The 25,958-nt window shown below is 33.8% G+C and overlaps 1 protein-coding gene across 1 annotated transcript in view; it reads right to left on the bottom strand.

Moving 5' to 3' along the window:
• Nucleotides 1–25,958, bottom strand: part of LOC142979011 (uncharacterized) — a 75,315-nt gene that overhangs the window by 19,007 nt on the left and 30,350 nt on the right. The window contains exon 2 of the mRNA XM_076123739.1: nt 20,503–20,533. The gene's annotated coding sequence lies outside the window, so the exon portion shown is untranslated. The remainder of the gene's footprint in view (nt 1–20,502; nt 20,534–25,958) is intronic.

Genomic DNA, 25,958 nt, shown 5'->3' with positions numbered 1-25,958 from the left:
GCAAATCTAATCATTATTGCAAAGATAGTTCAAGTTCGTATTATGAAAATGAATTAGTGAAACAAAGACTAGATTATTATACAAACAGTAAGTAATATTTTAAGTTCTTTAGATTTAACATTCCTCATGAGATGGGGTTAGAAAAGAAGTAGGCGAATACCACAATAACAGTAGCATAGTTATAAAGAAAATCTAAAGAAATAATGCAGCGTCTGCCCCGACTTATTTAAACAGCTCGTTTTGTTTGATAATATAATCATCGTCATCACCACATTACTAACCAAACTAAGAGACAAGATCCCTTACCAATCGTCATACCAAATTACACAAATTTAGTTTGTACTTCACTACGATTATATTCACTGCGAAGAATCTATATTACTTCCTAATTACGCAAATATTTAAAACCCCTTTCAAGCACAATTTCATTCCAACAAACCGGGAAATGCTAACCATTCTATTCTCTGTACAAAAGCGGTCACAGCCATTGAAGTACATTCAGTACACACACCGCTGGGCAGTCTAGATTAGTTAGACGTCCTAGATTTAGACTGATTGAGGCTGCACTCACTGTAATGTACTTTCTAATGAATATCTTAGACATTGAATACGTGGAGTTTGATCTGACAACGAAATATTGTGGCATATTTGGTCTTAATTTTCCTTGCTTCGGATTTTCTTTTGTTAATCCAACATTTAATGTTAAGTCATATTATTTTGTTTTCATTTACTGGTAGATAGAGCTTTGTTTATCCAACTTTAAATATGGCAAAACTCACCTATTTTGCTATGAATAATTATTGTAGAAATTGTTTGTAAGGGGGCGAGCCCATTGCCATATACAGTGAACGTTATCAATTTACGGGCTTTTATTAAAGAACGTTTTAACAGATATCGGAACCATCCAAAAGCCTTAGTACCTACTGTGAGCCTTAAAATCGAATCAGAAATTTCGTAGTACGTACGGTAGTTTTTCCATAAGATATTCTAATACCTGACCTACACAAAATAAAGATCACTTCCTTGACCTAACCAATCAAGCACCACTTACTACTGACTACCAAAACTCATTGATAATACAACCATTAATCTAGGTCAAAACATGTCTAAATAGAAAACCAAACGCATAAAAGTGCGCCAAATACGGTCAACGCAATATACGTCTACATTACATCACAAAGAGCTATTGTAAATAAACAATTATTACTCAACGAGGAACGAACCTGGGACCTTAATGACTTAAACGTTTTAACCGATAATGCTGCCTCTTTTCCTCATACGCAATTACCTAAAAGATAGAAGAAAACAAAAGATTTTTATTGATATTAAATTGCTTCTAAAATATTTATTTAAAATCACTTCTGTAAAACACGATAAGCTACAAAAAAGTTACATGTTTATTTGTAATTTTTACTTTCATTGCTGTTTTTGTTTTGTTATAAAGTTGTTTCATGGAACATAATCAGTCATGTATGGTGAAATATTCGATGTAATCGTGTAATCGTAGGTGGTAGCTCAAAGCACGAAGATCGTGACAGAATGCGCCTGAGCACCGATTGATCGTTCTTTAGTGAGGAGACACGCTCGATAGTTTCGATATCGATGTTTAAAACTGCAATCTTAAAGTGATAGTAAAAATATATGTAATTTGAGTGAATTTAATCACTTTACAATATTGTATTCACTTTAATTAATTTTTTGGTTCGACTGTACAAGCATTCATGATAACACTGGTAGTTAAGCTTGTAACTTTGTATTTGGGTAAAATAGAACTCGTTTTTTTTCTGGTAGTATCTTTATCAACACAAATCAAATTATCAAGAGACGAGACGAAAAGAAAGAAAATTAGGTTTGGTAACTTGGCAAGCAGCTGAAATTTTTTAATAAGTAGTTATACAACAAATCAACTACACATATTTGGGCATGTATTGCCTTGCTGACTGACGATCCTAAAATGCTTAACACTCCCTAATCCTAAACAGTATTATCGACAAATCCTTCACATCCCTACTAAACGTAAGTACACGAGCATAAAGCAAGCGTCGGCGTCGCCCGCCTCGAATCTTAACTAAAGCCGTACACTCACACAAAAAACACCTTCCACGAATCTCTTGTACATTTGTTATTCACAACTTGTTTCACTTTTATCAGTCTAGTCGATGTTATTCACACCATGTTTACTGGAACTATTTACATATGTGACATAATTGAACATTATTTTATGAGCCTAGTCATAGATTATACTAATATTAGTCTCAAGGCTCAAAGTTTTGAAATATTTGTCCCAATTCATCTACCGTTCTGAGCCCTTGTAATTATATAGTATTCTTTCTCATATTTAAAACTAAACCTATTCCTTGAAGAACTTGAGGATAGTTCTTAGGGAGAAAAAAATTGCAAACAATAAAAAAACCAGAGTCGACGGTTAGCACAAAGTTTGCTATATCAACTAGTTAATAGTATAAATTCTAAAGTACTTGTCAGCAGTTTTAAAACATGAGTCTATTAAGCTTAGAAATAGAACAGATAAACAAAAGACGATCTCAGAATAACACTTCAACGCTAGATTTTTTAAAAATCTGAGAATTTTTACTACTAAATATTATCCTACTATTAGGCAAGGTCCTCCTTCCGAATTTAGTGTATTGAGTTATCAGATGAATACAAAAAAAAACTAATACAATTTTTTCCACTTTTCCCTTCACTAGTACAAACACTATTTAACCATCGTACTCCACGGTACACATGCCCTTTTTCAACTGCTTATACAATGTACAGTACGCTTGCAACAGTTCCCTCAAGGACTTAGAAATCTTCCAACGATCTACCACTAGTTAACTGAGCACTGAGTACTGAGTGCTGCTCCTACTGTGACACTAATGACATTTACATCATTATACTGCGGGCTGATTGTTTTGATCGTTGCCCAAGAAAACGTTTATGATTTTTTCTTAATTTGATACTTGCTTTAATTTGATTATATTCTGCTTATACAATGTACAGTACAACGCTTGCAACAGTTCCCTCAAGGACTTAGAAATCTTCCAACGATCTACCACTAGTTACTGAATGCTGAGCGCTGCTCCTACTGTGACACTAATGACATTTACATCATTATACTACGGACTGATTGTTTTGATCGTTGCCTAAAAAAACGTTTGTGATTTTTTTTTAATTTGATACTTGCTTTAATTTGATTATATTCTGCTTATACAATGTACAGTACAACGCTTGCAACAGTTCCCTCAAGGACTTAGAAATGTTCCAACGATCTACCACTAGTTACTGAACGCTGAGCACTGCTCCTACTGTGACACTAATGACATTTACATCATTATACTACGGGCTGATTGTTTTGATCCTTTCCTTAAGAAACGTTTGTTATTTTTTTTTATTTGATACTTGCTTTAATTTGATTATATTCTGCTTATACAATGTACAGTACAACGCTTGCAACAGTTCCCTCAAGGACTTAGAAATCTTCCAACGATCTACCACCAGTTAACTGAACGCTGAGTGCTGCTCCTACTATGACACTAATGACATTTACATCATTATACTGCGGGCTGATTGTTTTGATCGTTGCTTAAAGAAACGTTTGTTATTTTTTCTTGATTTGATACTTGCTTTAATTTGATTATATTCTGCTTATACAATGTACAGTACGCTTGCAACAGTTCCCTCAAGGACTTAGAAATGTTCCAACGATCTACCACTAGTTAACTGAACACTGAAACCGAGCACTGCTCCTACTGTGACGCTAATGACATTAACATCATTACACTACGGGCTGATTGTTTTGATCGTTGCTTAAAAGAACGTCTGTGATTTTTTTTTATACTTGCTTCAATTTGATGTTATTTTGCCAAGTAATTATTGTTTTTGCTGCGGTCACTTATGGGTCACTTTTGGGTTATTTACTAACAATAAGTGATTGATAGTTAAGCCGTAGCTATATATAAGGTGGTTAATGAAATATTGTTTCATTGAATATGATGAAATAAACTCTCAAGTAAGATATAAGTTACTCATTAAGATAAGTTGATCTTTAACAACGAGAATCATTTTTGCGCATTAGGTTCTTCTTCCAAAATATACGTGGGAGTACATACGTACTGTATGTATACATTCTAGGTATTCATTAATTTAAATGTAACATATAAAAATTTCACTGTATTGAAACATAACTGTTGAACCCTAACACAATTTTGTAGTTAAATCAATTTGGGTATTTCACAGTTCTAACCGGTTATGGTCGATATTTTTCTTGTTCTTTTAAAAACAACAACTCTAAACTACTAATCGGTTCTACAAAAACCAAAACACTTAACAGTTAGCAATAATACATTGGGATCTATCAAAATAAAATATACCAATTTGATTCAGGAGTTAAACGTTTTCTACACAAAGTATTTTTTTTTATTTAACCTTCAGAACCGAAAAAAATGTCTGAAAAAGCTGTTATGTCAACTACAAAAAAAACATTCACCCCTTAATTACACATGAATATTATTATGACTGCGAAAGCTTGCAAAAATAAAAGAATGTTTATTACTCTTCCTAAATAGACTTTTTTGTCTTGGGTCTCCTCTTGAACGAAGTTGGTTTATAATATAGGACAAAATGATAAAATTTGTGCATTTGATATTTTACATCCCGAGAAATCTTTTCACGCGTGTACAGCAACTACTTGTAGAGTCGAGTAAAAAATGACAAAATCAAATCTACGAAATGATACTCAAGTATATAAAGAGTATAATTTAACAGTCATGCACACGTAAGATAACGGTGTAGTGCAGTGAATTACACATAAAAACCTAGTTACGGCGACATCTCGTTATAAGTAACACCATTAATAATGGAGAATGTATTCTCACTGTCAATAATACGAATTTTGAGGACTTTTTTATTTTGGGATTATGAATGGAAAATGATGGAGGTTGCAACGATTTTTTTTGTTTTCTTTGTGAATGTTTAGTTATTTTGATAAATGCAGTTAAATTTTATTTTTATGTTAAAGTAGTTCATTTTATAAGCACCCCTGTCAAAAGTAGGTATTTAGGCGATAATATTATTGTTTTTAATTGATTCTAGGGCTAAATTATCCTTTAGGTGACTACAAGCCCCAAAATAAAAATAAAAACATTTAAATAGTCGTGCCTTTTTGCGGTCGTTGCCCCAGTGTATAGACGCATATTAAAGTAACTGGCCAACATAATAATCAAGTTGCCACGCCATTAACTAATAAATTGATATATATAAATATTCACTTAATAGCTGAAATTACTTATAGTTATAATATATCAAAAGAGCTACAAAATATATTTGATATACTGAACTATAATATTTCTAAATAAACCAGGCAAATAAGATACTCACAACTCAAATGAAGCCAAATAGATTTTACACAAACCTCAGAGTCGACACAAAAAGCTCAACGCGTATTTGACAATTGACACGCAAATAATTCAGACAAACCGTTTTATTTGTGCCCACAATATCGCAACGACTTAGCACACAGTCCTTAGGAGTCACGCTAAATTTACGAATTAAATGAAACCTACATCTATTAAAATATCTCGACAAAAATCATTATTGACACAGCCTTTTTTGGGTTCCTTAACCAAAAGGTGAAAACGGGACCCTATTACTGACATTTCAATGTCTGCCTGTCTGTTTGTCACCAGGCTGTATTCCATGAACTGTGTTAGGCAGTTGAAATTTTCACAAATGATGTATTTCTGTTGCCGTTAACAACAATGACAAAAAAACTGACTATTATAAATATTTAAGGGGGATACCAATCAACAAACGGATTTTTTTATGTCGTTTTCATCATTAATGCTACGGAATCCTTCGTTTCAAATCCAACTCGCACTTAGCCAGTTCTATTTAGATGTTATATTCTTCCTTTTTCTTAATTTCGTATTGTAATTAACCGTTGAATTGAGACATAAAGATACTTTAACTAGTTTTTCGAAACTAAATTGCCTGCAAGCATATTTGTGGGCAATTACAGTTGCAATGTAAACGAGCGGTGGCAATGTTAGTGGAATTGAAAAAGGTTTATATTTTTACATTGTGTAGACATCGTTGTCAGCTAGTGTTTGTGTAAAAAGCTGTATGAATCACGCGAGGCTTGCACGATAGACGCGATACAATGAACGGTGATGTCAATTGTAGAATTTCCTTATGAATGTATTTAGTTTTGTTGCTACCCTAGAAATAAATAGAAATGGGTTTTGAATCGCCTTTTATTTGCGACTATTTTCGACTGCAGTTTAATTCGCTAATAGTAGTTATACGAATAGTATACGTACTCCGCTTTCTTATAGTACCTACATCTATGGTTTGATTGTTCACGATAAAAGCCAAATTTGATTAAGACACGATTTGCGTAAAAACGTTACGAAAATAACCTCGAGAAAAAGAAAAGACAGACAAACCAATCTATCATTTTAGAATTAGTTCAATAACAACTCTCCCTTAAATACACCAAATTCCTTAAGCCGTTCCCAAACTACACACACCACTTCATAAAAACCATCAAAGTTAAAATAAACTTTACCTTTAGCCAGGTCATCGACCTTAACCTCTAATACGAGCACATTAGCATAGGTGTATAGAAAACGACAATGTCCAGTAATTAGCCGGCCCAGGCGTCTCCACGCTCTGTTTCACTCACATTACAATCATTCTCACTTTTACTGAAACTACGAACTATACAAATTAGGCGAAAGTAAATTCTTTTGTACATATTTATGTTTGTACGATTACCATAATAAAGACATCTATTCGGACTTACGTTTCTTCTGTATTTTAAAATACTAGTTGGTTTAGTGTCCACTTGTGTAGAGGTATGTAATTACTAGGTGACCCGCGCAGCTCCACTCACGCTTTAATTTTGTTTTTTTTTTCTTCATAAAACCCTTTCCCGTGTCTTAATAGATAAACTACTGCTAAATGTGCCTCAGAAACCGGGGGTTAGGCATCATATGCACGCAGGTAATCTTGCATATTATATGATAAAGGAATCTTGCATATGAATTGGACTAAAGTGAGAAAGAGTAAAAATTTCTATGGAATAATTTTCACGGTTCATGAGATACAGCCAGTGGCAGACAGACATACATACAGACAGGGAAGTGTTAGTAATAGGGTCCCATTTTTACCCTTTGGTTAAGGAACTCGAAAAACTCAAAAAACAAACAGTGTCATTGCCATATTCACATAATGAAGTTTACTAATGAGCTACTATTAAACAGTCTATTTAAAACAAAAGACAAGGACGAAGTGATATTTCTTACTACGTGGTTACCCTACTAAAGAAACCAAGTGCATGATAAATATTTTACATATTTTATATGAAGGTCAGTGTCATATTGAGACGAATTGTTAAGAATTTAATGCTAATGGGGAAAGAATTTTTTTCGCATTTTGTTTCAAGCAGATGAATATACATACCTAATAAATCGATTTTGAAGTTACATTTGAATTAGAAACCAATTATTGTAGAAAATAACATGTGCAAATCTATACTAATATAATAAAGCTGAAGAGTTTGTTTGATTGTTTGTTTGTTTGTTTTTTTGAACGCGCTAATCTCAGGAACTACTGGTCCGATATGAAAAATTCTTTCAGTGTTAGATAGCCCATTTATCGAGGAAGGCTATAGGCTATATTACATCACGCTACGGTCATGAGGAGCGGAGTAGCAACGAAAAATGTTACAAAAACGGGGAAAATTTTGACCCATTCTCTTAGGTGACGCAAGCGAAGTTGCGCGGGTCAGCTAGTCTTGTATAATCTGAAGTAGTTTCAAAGAGTTCTTTAAGGGGCGCCAAGTTTCTAACCATTGGCCAGCGCGGTGTACCCAATAGGCCAAAACTTAATCCCCCCTTATTCTAGGAAAAGCCTCATGCCTTGCAAAGTGACAATAAAGGGTTATCATACAAAATTACATTAACCGCAAATTAACATGTTATTGTAGTTAATATGTTATCGTCACGTAATTTAGGGCAAGATGAACCCTGCTCATAAGGGATTGGGCAGACGCCAAAGAAAATCATATGTTATTCATGCAAACGTATTATTTAATACACTTATAACAATTAGAAACCGCATAAAACATAAGCTTATTTCACTAATTACAGCAATTAATTTCCAAAGGTTTTCTAAACGTAATACGATAATGATCGTTAATTACATTCAAGATGGAAACGTACATGTTTCATACATTACTACACTTACATAAGCCTTTACTTGTATAACACGAAAACGCATAACTTTCTTAATGTTAATTTGATTATTATGTATGTAATTGCAATCGTGATAAAGTGAGACGGATTTGAACAGTGTTATGAATTCCGATAAGGTTTGTGCAGGGACCAGAAAACGAAAGACTAGCAAATCGTGTCATTCACATTAATAATGTCCTCCTAGCCCATATCCGGTTATACAGCGGTAGGTTTAATTCAAACTGGCCATCTGCAGGACTTTGTTTTTAGTGTGTACACAATACACACTCTCTTTTCCTTTACCCTCATAGGCCGGTGGGACGGATAATCGAGACAACCAGTGAGGTGTCATGCGCAGGACCGACGACTTTACGTATCCTCCGAGGCACGGAGGTCTATAACCTCACCTTCCTAACTTCAGGTAATCTTCAGAAAAATTCTTAACAGAAAATCTCAGAAAAGACTTTTTGCCACGAACCAGGATTCGAACCCAAGACACTAATGATCGCGCCACAGAAGCAGTGAAAATATGTTTATAATAAATACAAATAACTAGCAGCCACCCGCAACTTCGTCCGCGTGGACTTGAGTCTTCAGATAAAAGTTTTCACATCCGTCTGAGCAGGATTTACAAAAATCCTCTTGTAGTGCTGCCTTACACTATACAAAGAACACACATGCCAACCTTCAGCTTCCTGCGTTCAATAGTTTTAGCTGTGCATTGTCTGTTGTATGTATAAAATAATCCAGAAAGTGATTTCTTTGACTCTCTCTGTCTCTTTATTGTATAGTATCATTTTCGTAAAGATTACATGAATGTAAGGGTTATTGGAGTAATAGAAGTGAAATAACTATATGCATAACAGTGTGTTTAATTGCGCATAATACCTGTGTGCTTTCGTTTAATTAACGGAATTGTACTGTTACGGATTCTTACTCTAATTCGATTACGTACACACGAAGCAGACAACATTGGAGGAGCATGGCTTGAATTCCTGTACGGTGAAAATAATTTATAATTTCAAAATGAAAGGCCTACGTTCCAATCTACTACAGTCCAACACTTTGCCAGGCACGGTTTATCTAGGTTATAGTTAATATTTCTGTGTATTTCTAACTTAAAGTAGCTATATAACCCATTCCACTATCAGCTGCATAAGCTTGCGAATTACTGATTGGTCTAAATTCAGCATTTCGTATACTTCTGCCAGCATAATACAAGGTTTTTTACTAAATTGTTCGACTATAGATCCAAACACGTAATAGAGAGACTTAGATCCTAATTTATAGAAAATGTGTTGCTAGATTCGTTCTTGGACTAAGCGGTAGTGTATTGCCTAGATTCTCTAGCTGGGTAAAGTGCAGGCTTTATTGTCCAGTGTATAACAACGCTATCAAATTGACAACAACAAAATATTTTCGAAATCCCAATGAGAGTATTTCCAATAAATAATCGATAATGTCAAAATACAAAGTAATGATTGAATCGGTGGGCGTACACCTCTCTGATTACATTCTGTCGCAATGAGATAAAGCCCGATTACTCACAACGTGCATGATTTGATGACAATATTGTACTAATGGGTAGTAGGGTATTCTTATGACTTCACCCTGTAGTTACCCTGAAGTGTCTCCTTAATAAAGTTCTGTTTTTTCTTAAAGTTGCATTCACATTCACACGCCCCCTGGTAACACAGTATAGGTAGCAAAATGTTTAACAGGCAATACGTCTTATGTATTTATTGGAACGACCAATATTCAGATAGCCTAGTCATCTATTAGTCCAAAGATCAAATCAAAGTTTTATATACTAAAGCTTCTATTTTTTTAATAAATTTTATGATTTCTGAATAATTTGTGATTACTCGTGACGGCACTTTACTATCATTGGTAAGCCACATTCATTGTAAAAGCAACATATAATTTCTTTGACTCTTGACCTATCTTCAAACCAATTCATAATATCAACTAGACGACAGTTCAAATCATGAACAAACTGTCGTCTTCTATAAATATGTAACGTCAAAAGTCTATAGTCCCCGACCACCCGGTACAGACCGCAACCACAACAAAAGCTAGAGAAAGTGATGCATGAAGAATATTTGCGGCTTTTGTTCAATATAAAATTATCCATTGTACGTTACCAGTACCGGGGTCTTTCAACCTTTGCACTGTGCAATGGCCTGAAATAACAGCCTTATTTAAACCTCTAGTTCTTTTTACTTCACGCCTTTTAGCAACAATTAGGTTTCTTTTTAATTTGATACGGATTTCTAGACTTGTTTATAAACGCTTAATTTTGTAGACAAGAGTTTTAATGTCTCAAATATTTTTCTATTTTTATACGCTAAATTGCTTAATACTTTAGTTAATTGACGTTCTAGGTTTGTCAGACTTTTGTATCAAGAATAGAACAGAATATTTTTATTAAATACATCACATCTGTTATTTCCAAAGGTAGGTATGAAATACAACCATGATTGGCCTTTTACAATTACAGAATTAAAGGTGCAGGCCTACTACCATATATACCTACCACGTTACCAAACTCCGGGCTACGAATATATAGAATTCACAAAAGTATTTTGCCAGGGACTTTGTGATTAGCAGTTTCATTATTAACTACAACTTGAACTAAACCAGTCATTTGAACAGAATCATAGTTCATTAAAACAACGTGTCACTTTCTACATTCTGTTTCCTAGTAACGTAATCCCACATTTCTACATCAGATAATATTCATATGTCATTTCATATTATAGGAGAACTAGGTTATGATATTTAGCATTAAGTTCTAATGCTAGTGACTTGATGAACCCGCGATAGTACACAGTTGATGAAGTCTGATTGCTATGAGAAAAGGTGTTATTGCGTCCTACTAGAAAATCTTATTCAGTGCAATGGTCCAAGTAATATTACCTATAAGCGCTAGTTCCCTGGTACTTTGATTACTTAAGTGATAGAGAAGATATTTGTAAGGGCTTAGAAAAAGTGCAATAATGGTTCAAATTGTTTTTTTTTCATTACTATCAGACTTTTAAATCTGCAACCATAGCAAAAATATTAGACATAACGAATTTTAGTGCCAAATTTTAAAGAACTTGAGATTTGGTTTTTGTAGTTTAAACCTACTAAAATAATACCTATATCATATACTGATCTCAAATCACGCTAAAACCTTCTATTTTATTTTATTTTTTACTTTTAATCATATTTATTTTAGATATTATTTATATTCACATTATTAAAAATAAGCCACACTATATATTCAAACCTTTTATTGCTTTCGAAGGCATTCCGATATTTAAACAACTGTGAGTCACGGCTTGAACGCGTGCGCCGATCTGTGCTATTTCACTTCAAAGACACGGTATTGTTCACATACACAATGACAGTATCAGCTGAATGAACGTCTACGAGAGCTACTTAGTCTGCAGTGACTAATTTAAGCATAAGGATGTCTAGACCAGCTAGTGTTGCTTTTGGAAACTTTCTTTTAAGTTCTTGTGCATTTGTGAATTATGTCAAAAAGAAAAACTTGGAAGAGGTTGTACAGAAGTTGCATACGCTATAAGATGACCTAATGGTGTCATTATATACCACATATACATATCGATTTCTACATAGGAAATTAACATTACAGTGCATATTGAGAACCTTATATGTATACGAATTCCGTTAAAAGCAGCTAAATACACTGTCACACTGTTTACGTACTTTAATTAAAATAGAGAAGAAACCCTTTGCCCGGGACGGTAACGGTTTAAAAGAGAATTAAACAACTAAGTTTTGATAAAAGTATCTATGTACATAAACAAAAGGGGTCATCATCTAAAGCACTGCACAACTTCATTCAATTTGAATATTTACAATAGACGTATCATTCTTCAAAGAATTAAAGACGAAGGGAAAGTACTGAGACGTCAGAACTCACAAAACTAATAAGGAAATGACGAATTGTGGCTGTGTACTTGCGCAACACACGCGCACGAGCTACGTATGTGTGTAGTTAGACTGATGGACAACAATCTGGAAGGAATATGATATCTTTAAGATATAGATCTTGCTATTTACACATTAAGAACAATTAGAGACTTGATTGAATAATTACTGACGCGATTGTGATGATAAAGCCTTATTAGACTAGATATACCTCTAAAGAAAACACGTTCGTATATGCTTACAATATAATGAAATATGAAAAATAAGATATAACAAAAAAATAGTGAAGATTTCCCCAGGCATAAAAGTTATCCCTCGCGTTACTCCAGATCTTCAATTATTTATAAAAGCTAGATTTTATCGAAGTCCTCTAAGTACTTTCACGTAGAGAGTTACACACAAACATGCTACCTAAAAAAATGTGCATTTATTATATTTGCAGGAAGTATTTTATGATACAATTTTGTGTGTCTAATTTTATGATGTGATTTACAAATTAGATTAGGCTTAATTAACATTAATCAAGACCAAGGCAAGTGGGGCAAGGTCTATTAAAATGGCATGGGAAAAGGAAGGTCTAGTTGCAAATAAAATAAATAACTCTAATAAAGACTCCACCTAACAAGCGTGGAAACCAGAATATTGACGTTAATTTAAATGATTACCAAGTTTATTCTAGACAGTGACCAGCCGTAATCAATCTATTGATTTAAACACTTGTAATTGAACAGCAAATAGAGGAAATTATACCAATTGACGAGTCCAATCACCAATAGATTTCAATCCCTTCATACGGAAGTCCAATGTAACTAATTAATAACTATTAGCTAACGTACCGTGTACAGCTGTACATGCTTTCCCAAATTGCTGCAATCAACAATACAAAGCCAAACATAAGATGCGACCTGCCTACTAATTCACAGGGGACAATTACACGGTATTCAAATTGATTTGAGTAAGGCGTTCGACACGTTGTTGCATAATTATAAGCATTATTAGGGTCTGCGCCAGGGCAGTTGCATAACCCCTCTGTAATTGTATCAAAGCCAATCGGCAGGTCAAGTCGTTTCGATGAATAGTCACTGCGCATTTATCGAAACTAATTGTGAATTGCATAATTGTTTGTACTGAGTAGAAAATTATTGAATTGTGTTTACACGGTTAATTAGAGATGGACTGCCACTATAGTCGGTAGGAAGTGTATACGACTGCTGAGCACAAAGTCTAGGGTTCAAGCCCTAGCCTCAGGTCGGGCAAACAGCTTTTGGGATTTCCTATTTTTTGTTTGAAAATTCCCAATAATAGTCCGAAGTTTGGTAACACACCACTAAAACATGAGCTTCATTTTGTTAATTGCGAAACACTGTCTACTAACCTGTCTACACCTTCGGATATAACAGTCGTGAAGTTATAACTAAAAAAAATTGAGATAGTGAAGAAGCGTGGCCACTGCAATATGCATGACGATGTTAGAATCGCAATTTGAGTTATGAAGCACACAAATTGATGTAATGATCATTATGAATGGAATTTAGGTAACTGCGGTCAATGAGGTATGAGGTCGTTGAATCATTGATGACAGACATTCGGATACATTATTAGATAGTATTTGGATAGACTACATAAGAATATACCCATTTAAATTAGTTTTAATAGGGTTTTATCACTGAAAATTACAAAGCTGAAAGGGATTGATTGGCGCCCAACGCGTGTTTTTTTACTGAAAATCGAGATTCAAACTAGGTACGAATACTTATTTAACGATTTAGCTTGATGGCTAAAATAAGTCAAAACTGACATAAAGTGTCGGCATTTTCTTAGCTTTTAAAATGAGTCAATTAATGTAAGTAATTTAAATTTATACAAAAAATGGTAGTATATAAACGTAAAAGCTTTAAAAATATCTTATCACTTTATTAGTATAGATATTTATTCCTTTACAAGACATAACACAGTGTATAATTATATCAACATTAATAAATTGCATGTTTTATTTATTGATTTTTCCGTGCAATTATAAATCTTGTCTCACATAGCTAACAATCTATACTAATCTATACTAATATTATAAAGCTGAACAGTTTGTACGTTTGTTTGTTTGTTTGAACGCGCTAATCTCAGGAAATAATGGTCCGACTTGAAAAATTCTTTCAGTGTTAGATAGCCCATTTATCGAGGAAGGCTATAGGCTATATATCATCACGCTACGACTAATAGGAGCAGATTAACACTAAAAAATGTTACAAAAACGGGGAAAATTATGTCTACGTAAATCATTCTCTTTAATGTGGCGCAAGCGAAGTTGCGCGGGTCAGCTAGTATATTATATTTATATATATACGTATCATCTCACGATAACTTGTTATATGTGAACTATTCTTGACAGTAATGGAATTGTTTTATAAGAATTTATTTAATATGAATAAGGTAGAATGTTTTTAAACTCTCGCGACTAGTACACATAATATTATATCATATTATAGAGTCAGCTCGTGACCACGGTCGTTGTAATGCGATCGAAACGTCGGGCAGCAAATAAGGTATCCAAACCTTTAAATTTTCAATCGCGTATAAGACCCGTTGCATTATAATATTAAAGGTAGAATGTTCTAAGAAGTCGGTTTTTATGTTACATGCGCAGATCTTATCTCGTATTTATTGATGGGAATTTTATGATTATAAATTACTATTATGTAGGTATAGCAAATCAAAAGTTAAACAGATATTTATTCGTGACAATGCATGGATTTAGATTCTGGATGAGTAGATCTGAATAAAGCAACCATTATAAAATAATTATTTTATTTACTAACCCATGCAACATTTGCCTCTTATATGGATGATTGCTGAAAAATCAGAGCATTTTTGTGTTCCGAAAGACACGTAAAAATCTTGACCTTTTGGCTTAAAGATAACCTATTGCTTGGATAAATTAGCTACTTTTAGGACTCTGCCAATCACATTTAATTACAAATATCAATTACTGTCGCAACCAAACGTCTCAAGCCGGACTTAAACAATAAGAAAAAAACAAAAACTATTTCGAAAACGATTTACAACATTGTATTACTAAACTAAATAGTAACTGTTGCACATAATTGCATTTAAATACATATTATATAAACTGTTGCAAGCCAAAATAAACAAAGATCATATCTGACAGCATTTAAGACTAGTCTAATATCAAAATGTCGTAACTACATCAACGTAAGTTGTATGCATAATAGTGGATTACTAAACAAAACATTATACGAGTACAGTAACGAGCAAAAATACGTACACAAGTAAGCATTTTGTTGCTGACTTTTATGTGTGAAAATGTCCGGAACTACGACAGTGCATTAATTTTACCTGACGACACCTTAATCATCTGCAATAGATGTATACAGGCCAATGATCAACATCATCTGTAATAGATGATGACAATTGACACGTCATGTCATCACTGACGCCGGAGACTCAAACAAAGACTGCGTAATTTTTGTTAATTTTACTATTTTACAGCCAGATTTTCACTGTTAATACGGTAAAAGTATACTGACGTTTTCAAATTCAGAAGTCGATTTGAAAATCTTAGTTTGTGTACATATTTTTGCTCGTAACTGTACATGGGAGATGACAAAGAACACAAATACCGCTTTCCTAAGACAAGGTAATGACTGGAAAACTTAAATAATTTATGTTAAGACATTTTTATGAAGAAACTGCCTACTACTTATATGGCTCGTCAAACAAGAACGAACCACAATAGTTTTTGTACAAATCTATTGAATGTGATAAACACTTGAAACTTCTTCAACACACGTCTTCACACTTTTTATTTTGTTTTGTTTTTGTAAGACAACTAACGCACTGAAAATTAATCACATTTGCGAGACTTACTTGTGCTGTTTTATCGCAAATGTGATTGCAATATTCATTCATCAAATACCTGACATATTTTACTATATATTACGAGATCATATTATGATTCTGGACTCTTTTTAACCGACTTCAAAAAAGGAGGAGGTTCTCAATTCGACTGTTTTTTTTTGTTTTTTGACACCAACTCCAGGAATAACAATATTTGTAACAGCATTATATAATGTAGTTACAGATAATATTATTTTTGACTTTTTAGTTCGTTTTGGAGTATTTTTTGTTTGAAGTCGGTTTTTATTTTTGTTAAACAAAATTTAACACTACAATCGTATTCACCCAAGAAAGACCAAATTAACGAAAAAAAGCGAAACTTTTTAAAAACTGTACCAGTTTACACATGTATCCCTTAGACCTAATATCGACTATTCGAAGTTAAAACGAACAGAAAAACCTTCCCCATGAACGTGTGACTTGTTTCAGGCTGTCAATTATAAATAATGGTTCAGGTAAAGCTATCAGTCATTTCACTTGTGTATGTGTTAGTTACCGGTCTGTCCCACCCACAGGTACGGGTTAATGTTACCTGCTATAAACACATAATAAATATGTAGGCAGAAATAACGTCTGTTACCTTAGTTGACTAAAAACTTAATACAACAGTAGCTTTTCGATAAAGATGAAGCTTACGCGTGCACTATTTATTGTAAAATTATTTTTAAAATTATTTATTAACATAAATATTGTAAACTAATGACCTTTCATGTGGTACAATAAATAATTTTGTAAAATTTATCCCAATATATTTTTCATCCAAATTCATTTCATATGGAAATTAATATATGTATTTTTCAACAATTTACATTTAAGTTCCGATTTTGGAAGCGAAAGATAACAATAACATAATCGAGCATAATTTCAGGTCTTTGCACTAAAAGTAAGTTAAGTACACAATAAAATACGAATTCACACCAACACCAATTTATACAACGGTGACTGTTAACAATGACAAACGGTTGAAACACAATCAACACTACGTTACTATTGTCGAAAAATACACAAAATACAATCAAGTCTTTTTAGTCTACGTCCGAGCATATTATGCGAAATGTCATTCTTTAGCTAGAGACACAGAGAATATCACGAACTGTGAAAGGGTGGCAAAATTGTAAACATTAGCAAAGGTTTGGTGAAAAAACCAGCGTCTGTCGTAAAGTTAGACGACAAACTGAACGAAAAGCTTTGTGACGTTCATACATACATGAAATCACACCTCGTTCCCATGGGCGTAAACAACCACACAGAACAGAGACCAAAGAACGTTACTTGGTACGATCTTTACAAATTTCCGTTTCTCTGCCTCCAGGCTGTATCTCACTAACTGTGATAGTAAGACTGCTACCGTTACCGCTATAACAACGAATCCCAGAATAAAATATTCTCATCAATTGAAAGTTCATGAAAATGTGTATTACATAGTAAGTAGTGTGAACAAAGTTGCAAACACCCAAATAGTCTGCAATTTAACATACAAGAAGTGAACATCAAAACATAGCATAATTGAAATGCATGGAACTGCAATCGATGGAACGACAGTAGATCACGCCAGCGTGTGTCAATAACATTAACTATCTATCGCGGTGCACATGCACCGGGAGTCATTGGGAAAACACGGGACTAATAACTGTCACTCACGAATGTTCAGGAATTAGGGCTGACCATCATGGAAAATATGTTTGTGTTTTTAGTACACAAAATAAATTAATTTTATTTTGTTTAAATAGAGCTAAACAACTAGTCCCATGATTTTTCTGTAACGGGACAACTGGCACCAAAACAGTGTCACTTGTCCCGCCACGGGACAACTGGGACAAAATAGTGCCAGTTGTGCCGCTACGGGACAACTGGGACAAAATAGTGCCAGTTGTAACGCCACGGGACAACTGGGACAAAATAGTGCCAGTTGTAACGCCACGGGACAACTCAACGGGACTAGTGGGATAGACCCAACATATAATATTTTATATCATTGGAGTAAAAATAATTGAAATAGATGCAATGTCCTATTTTATAGTCGACCCGACTTCGTAAACTATAAATCATCAATTTCTTGATCTTAAGCCTTTGCTGAAGAATCAGCCCGCGACAAGGCTGGTGTAAGTCTGCCGAAGAATCGGGTAACAGATAAGATATATCCTGTCATCGCATTTAAGATCCGTTTAGCAGTTTAGTAATATGGTTTCCTCCCATAATAATGGAGGGGTTGTGCCTTGATTATTGGAAAGCATTTTTTTATATACTTTTGTGTAAATTGTAATCTAAATGTAAACGGTAAAACAGCCCTGTTTCATATAACATTATTTAGTATTATAATGAGTACGCGATGACACTACAACATCCGGTGATCACTTATAATCATAGTAATTTCATCTGACATTGTATTATCTCAGCATCACACAATATCAGCTGTTTGTCACTCGTACTGTTCTGGAAAGTGTTTGAAACTGTTATGTAGTCAAAAAAAAAATGACTGGTCTAACATTATTTGCATAGTTTTTTTCAAGCGCTTGTAGGACTTAATTGATACGTGTATTGAACTAAAGTACAATACAACATTCAGGATTTAGATCTTCAGTGACCCACAGACTTGTGCAGCTGACGGTGGCCTGTTTAATCCAGCTACTTCATTTTGGAAATACCCAGAACTACAACTTAATTTAGATCCATTGTGCACGGCAAAATCTTTTCTAGGTTTTATGACTTAAGGTTGGTCTCAGGGCTTAAAGCCATAAGCTTAAGCGTATTGTCAACTACCAGGGCGGTTTTTTACTGAACACACTTCACAGCCCGACATTTTATTATCTTCCCTAAGAAAATCGGAATCTCCGAAGAGATTTTCCCGCCCTAAAAAGAAGGAACATAATGATTTGCATCAAACCGCTTTTGTTCACTAGGTATCTAAATTGACACTTATATAAACACAACCCACGAACACGCAACTGTAATCAATAATTTACAGGAAATTAAAGAGATTTAATTAATTCAGTACACGGTAGTTCCACAAGAAATAACGCTCGTCTGGCTGCCTAAAAACTTTTGTGGCTAAATTGATGAACCGGTTTTCATTAAATTGATGATGATGAATCGGAGACTTATATAATGTAATCGGGATTTATTCTCGACCAATCAGTGATTAACAATATCGATTGATACAATAAAGAAAAATAAAGTATTCAGGTTACTTCCTGAGATAGCCAATAGAACAAAGTCGCTTCTCCGTAAAGAAGTTGCAGATTCATTTTATTCTACTGAGTGGCGCCCTATTGCTGGATCACGGCTACTTTATTAAACTCACAACCTACTAATGAATATTCATGCAGTGCCGGATTTAGACAACCTGATCTCTTAAAATTTACATGAAAAAAATTATCAGACTTATTTTAGATGTGCTAGCATTAAATTTTGTTTGAATTGTTAGTGGTGCCCTCCTAGACGTGATGCCCTAAGCGATTGCTCTATAGACCAATTCGTCGCAGAATCCAATTTTTACATTTGTAAGTGGAAAGTCTGAGTAGTATACAGTAGGCAACCCTGGCGCGTGATGCTCAGAGCGTGAGTTTCGGTCCAGCGAGTCTTTACGCTTTCTCCAGAGCAGACCATTCCGCGGCGTCACGACATGTGCTGCACCTAACGTGTTTACTGTTACACATTGTTGCTTTGGGGATCATAATGCACATATTTTCAAAGGATAATTAACCTTTGCTTGCCTAGAAAAAAGTTAAACTTTAGTCTGCTTGTTTCTATTTAATTCTCCCAAATCAGAAGTTCGTTTTAATTTATTGTCCGTGTTTTGTTATAAAGCATAGAAACAGCGATATTTTAAGTAAATGTAAATGTTCCCCGTCGTTTTTCTTATACTTAGTATTAGCTGAACTGAAACAACCTGAAGAAGTTATAAGTACCATAAAGGAAAACTTCAGTGAAATAACTGAAGAAAATCTTAATACATTTATCTTGGTTTAATTCTACGATCCGATAAATCAAAATATAAACTTATATGTCTAAACATCTATCTATATTATTATATCTTAACGGGGGTTTAAAACAAACTAGCAACGTTAAAATTCCTCATGAAATTAAGCACTTATCTTGTCAATCAGATTGACATATTGAAACTGTAAACAACGTAGATTGCAGGCCTAATAGCTACTTTTAAGCTGGCCACGACACAATGTAATATGCATCTGGTATTGTGAGTTCGATTCCCACACAAAGTAAATATTTATTTGTGTAGCTAACTTTGACAGAGTCAGATAGTAGTTTTTCGATCGCTTATAAAACTAAAGTCTGGGAGCTTTTAGTTAATTCTATGACACTGCAATTTAAAAAATGCTCCTTGCAGAGGCTGTACCATTTTTCTAAGCTACTCGTAAATAAATTTATGAAGTATGTTTTGAATAGTCACCTTTGTTCCAATCTACTCCGCTAATCGCATCCTGAAACAAAAGAAAAAAAAAACATTAGATAATCGCATGGTTTTCCTAATTTCACATAGTTACCACAAAAAAAATGTCAAACAAATATTTCATACGCGTAAATACATCAATTACAATGTACCTTATTCGCTGATCGCGTGTATTGAAACAGAAGTCAACAATCGGGACACGTACCCTATGATCAACCAGGCAATGTTGACCCTCCCCGCCTTTATAACAACTTGTAACCATAGCTCATGTTATAATAGACACCTGTCACAACACCTTTAATGGGATTTTAAGCGCTACGACCTGTAATTTAAGGTGTATATTAGTATGAAATAATTTAAGGCTTTGACAGACACGGGGTGGACAGCAAAGGTGATCGACCTATTTTTACACGATCAGTGGTCAACGGCATTAAATTATAGTCAATTAAGTCACATATTTATGTGCTGATTTCATACGGATATGGACATAAACCTTTTTAGATATCGGTGATACTGTTTTTTACAATTCATTCAATGTTAGTCACGACTAGATACAACTTTATTTTGTTTACATTTGAACGTTGTTAATGTTTGCAAAAACTTCTTAGTTTATTGGATATCGTGACACTTTTTATAAGTCGCTTCTTAGTTAAATCTAAAAAATGGTAATCTTTATAAAATATGGATGTGTCAAAAATGTTGTAAGTACATAATTTATTTGTTTACATAGGGCAAAAAGATACATAAGACAAAAAAAAAGATGAGTCAAGACAACAAAATTGAATAGATCCAAAACAATAAATATTGAAAGTATCATTCTAAATCTTTTCAAAATTCATTGAGAAATAAATAGTAAATAAATATCATAAATATCTATCAACTTAAACTAAGTTTCTTGAAAAAGCTATACCGAGGTACCAGGCTAGCATGAACTGCAAGGCGTTTGCGCAAGACTCGAGTGTTAGCCAACCCCGGCTGTTATTAGGAGCCGGCTAAACACTCACTACCGATGTTTACCGAGCTCAATAACCTGTGTAATGACATCGTGTGTTTGTAACTAATTACTACCACGTATCGTAATTGCTAAGATTATCATTAGAAATTAATAATGAGTGAGTTTATTTACAGTTTTTCTATCCATACCTGCTTTGGCCTGGCGTATAAGTAAACAGCTTGAACATACATGATTTATCCAAATTATAATTAATATTTCCGTGTTTTTTCCAAAATAAAGTAACGGTGCCTGCAGGTCACTTATGTTTTAAATTTTGAAATTCTAATAGAAGAACTCAGTACATAAAGCTTTTTACTTTACTGAGTTATTAAACTATAGGTACTTGTTTTGTTACTCAGGACGACGACAATCAAAATCTTGCCCATGTAAAAAAACGGCCAAGTGCGAGTCGGACTGGCGCACGAAGAGTTTTGTACCAAATAAATACGAATATGGTTAATCTTTTATTTTTCTTTATTTGCTAACAGGAAATACGTAATTTGTGAAAATTTCAGCTTCCGAGCTATTACGATTTATGACATACAAGCCTAGGACAGACGGACAGACACCGGAGGCTTAGCAATAGGTTTTCGTTTCTACTAATTGGATACGGAAAACTAAAAAATACAAGAAAAAAATCACCCTTAAAATAATAAATCCCAGCCTTTAAAGGTTCTACAACTAATAGCTATTATGGGTAGTATCTAGCTGATGTTACCTAACGTATCATTAAGTAGATATAAGGCACATCAATCAATAATTCAATAAAACCTATGATCATGGTACCGCTGTATCCTATTACTAGGTACGGTTAACATCGAGAAGGTAAACATTCAGTTTTTCAAACCCCTTACATAACTAGTGAATGCAATCCCGATCTCGCGGGATCCCGATCTCGCGAGATCCCGTGTATTTTTTCGGGATCAATCCCGAAGCATAATATGACGAGATCCCGTTCGGGATTGTCGGAGAGGGCATTTTCAGCAGCTGGCTACATTGCAATAGACTTAAGATGCCGATTAGAAGCTCGTACTATTGATACACTTTGTATTTTAAGAGGCTACTTTCAAAATGCCATGTGATTACTTTTTATTTTGATCTCCTGGAGCCTAACCTACTTTTTTGATTATGTTCATTTTATTACACCTGTTAATTATGTTACGTTGTTAGTAATATTGAAAAATAAAGGCTTTTATTTTCTTTCAAATAATAATTTATTGCATTCACCACACTATCACACACATATTACATTAAACAAGCCGTTCGAATTGTATTATTTTTACTAACTAGACGGGATCCCGAAAATCTCGGGATCCCGCGGGATTGATATTTCTGATCGCGAGGGATCTCGAGTCGGGATTGCATTCCCTATACATAACACATACCTATACTAATTATGATATAATCTTAGCATACATTACGGCCTCACAACTTAGTAAAGAGCCTGGGCATGCATGATTTACCTTGATTGTTATAAATACAGCTGAATTTCTAAAATAAAATTATGTATCACACAGGCGTTGTTGGTCTCTGAGGTTCAAAATCTTAAATTTTGTATAATAGATAGTCTAGATAGTCTCTCGCCATTTTTAGACTATAATTAGCAAAGCGCCAATTCTAAATTCCGTTCTAAAGGAACAGAAAAGTGTAAAAAGCAGACGTTTTCGTTTCTTTTAGAAACAAATATTCTTCTTTGTATTCTTTTTTCTTATTTTTCTTTCTTTTTTTCTTTAACAAATGTATTTCTTTGGGTGCGAACTACAACTACATTTTCTATCTGTAGTGTCTAAAGTTCATTCAAAGTTCTCCAGTTCATTACATACCCGCCATTAAGCCAGTTCATCCTCGTTTCCTTACGAAACACCGTGCGCAAGAGCAACATTCTCAAACGTTCACTACTTGCCTAACACCATACCAATAATTATGATCATCGTTTACCATTGGCGTTTCTCAGGCCTTTGTCTTTACTATAAAATGTGTCTTATGTAACACATATTATAGTTACATTAGTTTGAAGGGAAACCGATATGTGTAATTTTGTTTTCACTTGTAATTATTAGTTTTTGCTACTGTAACACTTTTTTGTTGGTGTAATGTGAAGAGAGTAGAGCTTATTAGGAATGTTGTTGGTAACACATACAGGAGATTATATAAGTATATAACTAAATGCTGTCGGTAAATTCTTCTCTTGAAAAGATTTTATGGCGTAAATAGTGCATTTTTATTAGTTGCTCTAATCCGGTCAATTGCTTTTTCATCAAAGAATCCTCAAAGACATTTTTCTCCACAAATGTTTTAATAGCAGTAGGTTTTTCATTTGCACGGTAAAATACTTCAAATATGCGTTATCACCTTTTACCTTGCAGGTTCATTAACTTATTAGCTATTTTTTAACCATTACCTGTCACACTGCTGGGAAGGGTTTTCTCCTAAATTCATAGACCGATTAGGTTTTGATTCCACCACGCTGGCAAAGTGTGGGTCAGTAATATTATTAAAAAACTGGATCAATTGTCGAAAAGTCTCTTCTAAATATAATTTATCTCTCCATCTGTTACTTGCAAACATTATGTAGATCTCAAGGTGCAAAGATATTGTCAAAAATAAGTACGCGTGCAGAGAACGGAAACTGGTAGTGATGCCGGAATAACACGAAGGTCGTCGGCTTCGTGCGTTACTTGCAACTTTGACAGCCATTGTTCAACAGATGAATATTACTTATAGCTTGTATTAGAACTTAATGAGTGTTTTGCAAACTGGGAAGTAATCACCTGCCTACTGTACTTAGTTACTGACAACGTACATGCAGATATCTAAAGAATAACATATATTTTTGGCATCTTAGATACTTTTTTAAATCGATTCAATCATGCTTAGATTTCGTTGATTACTTCTTAAATCATTGTTTATCTATTTTATAAATAATGCAACATTTATTTTATAATGTGTACTAAATATTTTAACTTCGATTTTTGCTTTTCTATACGTTACAATTTTTTCAATCTCAACCCCTAAATTAAATATTACCTATACAAGGAAAAGAACTGGCGACAGAAATAAGGTAAGTAAAACATTATTAAGGAAAATGCTTTCAAAAGTTAACAAAGGCCATAGTCGATAATATCATGTACAATGCAGACAACTATTTGAATTCAAATATGACACACGGTACCTACATGAATACCGAATGAAGGCAATACTCGTAATATATATGTTTGCAAACAGTATGCTCCTGGGTTTTCCAGGGTTTAACTTGGCTTTTCAAAGAACTGTTTGGTTTTATTTGTGAACATGTTTGTTAAGTAATGTTTGGATTGCGAATGCAAGAAATAATCAGGTTTTTGAATCATCGATTTGCAATGTTTGAGAGGGTTTTTCTACAAGTTTAAAGTGAGGAAAGGTTTATGCTATCGCGGTAATAGATTAGGTTTTGTTAAGCTACTAAGTTTAATTTAATTGAGGTTCAAAGTCAGACACTTTAACGTAGTTTCAATTGCTTAAACCGTAGGAGTTGGAGTTTGATTCCCAACTTTTATGTACTCTACAACTACATCTATGTAAATACACTAAAAGTTGGTCTGTATGTCTTTATGGTCTGCGTGTACTTTAAAGAAAAAAAACATTATCACTTTTATTGTTCCTGTGTTTTAGTTTTAATATTAAACTTAAATAAAAATACTACTATCAAAGAACAATAGTTATATTACTCCCAAGATAAAATGATCAAAACAATAGCAGTGAATTACTTGAAACTAGTATTATAATGTCAGTAGGTCAAGATTGACAATAAGACAACTCAGTACATAGATCGGTATTTAGAATACCATTTAAATCACTTATAGACCTTTTAGATAACTAGCCTTAAGTAATAAGTATTTATACGAACAGTATCGGCAAGTTTATAAACGCAATTTTATATCAAACGTTTACATAATACCACACTCAAATTAATCTTCCAACACAAGCAATTTTACAAATAACATACTCAAAATCATACTCAAAAGAACCATTCATAGATCCGAGCACACTAGCATAAAGATTTCAACATAAATAAAAAGATCCCAACTTAAAAACTAAATCAATACTTGACGTAGAAGGTAAAATTATGAGAAATAAATACATCCCTGCAGAAATTTACATATAAAGTATGATATAGTCAAAACTTATTTTTCAACTCATAACTGTCCCACCGCTGGGCAAGAGACTCCTTCCAAACGGGGAAGAGGTTAGGCCTTGGGCCAAAACTGACTTCAAAAGCAACAACAACAAAAAATCTACATAATTCTCCAAAGTTCAACGTACAAAAAAGAGCTTCATTATCATATATGTGTGTCAAAAGAAATAATAAAACACTAGCTCACATAATAGAATTGTTACATAACCATATTTACTAAACAGCTTTTGTTTAGCACTCCACATACGTCAAAACATTACGCATTATACAATAATCACCTTGAATTTT

This window comes from Anticarsia gemmatalis, chromosome 15 (genome assembly GCF_050436995.1).
Source record: "Anticarsia gemmatalis isolate Benzon Research Colony breed Stoneville strain chromosome 15, ilAntGemm2 primary, whole genome shotgun sequence".
Lineage (NCBI taxonomy): Eukaryota > Metazoa > Arthropoda > Insecta > Lepidoptera > Erebidae > Anticarsia > Anticarsia gemmatalis.
Note: the sequence above shows the minus strand (reverse complement) of the source record. Positions and strands in the feature narration are given on the sequence as shown.